The sequence below is a fragment of the Halyomorpha halys genome, unplaced genomic scaffold (genome assembly GCF_000696795.3).
Source record: "Halyomorpha halys isolate HHAL.00 unplaced genomic scaffold, Hhal_1.1 Scaffold580.1, whole genome shotgun sequence".
NCBI classification, from domain to species: domain Eukaryota; kingdom Metazoa; phylum Arthropoda; class Insecta; order Hemiptera; family Pentatomidae; genus Halyomorpha; species Halyomorpha halys.
In genome coordinates, this window is record NW_027112285.1 from 130,888 (window position 1) to 131,396 (window position 509).

At 27.1% G+C, this 509-nt stretch overlaps 1 protein-coding gene across 1 annotated transcript in view; it reads left to right on the forward strand.

Annotated features, from left to right (window-relative positions):
• Nucleotides 1-509, forward strand: part of LOC106684420 (ubiquitin-conjugating enzyme E2-17 kDa) — a 12,291-nt gene that overhangs the window by 4,826 nt on the left and 6,956 nt on the right. The gene's annotated exons all lie outside the window — the stretch shown is intronic.

Consider the following 509-nt stretch of genomic DNA (forward strand, 5'->3'; position numbering starts at 1 on the left):
TTAATGATATTTAATACTAATATTTCAAAATACAGCAATAGCTTATAAAAACAGTATATTTTACTTTTTACCTTTTAATTAAAAACAAATTAAACATCATAAATGAGGGTTAATTTCCCCTTGCAATCCTTCTTTGGCCTATCAGAAAATAATAAAACAATCACTACTTAGCTCTAAGAACCAATTTCTTTGAATTCCTATGGTACTGTCAGCTAGACTGCTGCTCCTTGTAAGTCCCCTCTTATACAAAGTGGCTCACTAATCAGTCAAAATGTTATTTTGATTACTCTGTGGAGATGTGTGATTTTTTAACCAATCAAACCTTCAACTTTTAAAACTGTTCTATATCACAAGATTGGTAAATATTTTTTCCACTATACAATTCATTACATTTTTCAGTGGTATGATTACATTTTACATTAATGTACATATATTTACTTTTTTTTTTTTTTTACTTTATTAAGTTTATTCACAACTGTAAAAGTATTTTTACAACCAGCGAATGAGAT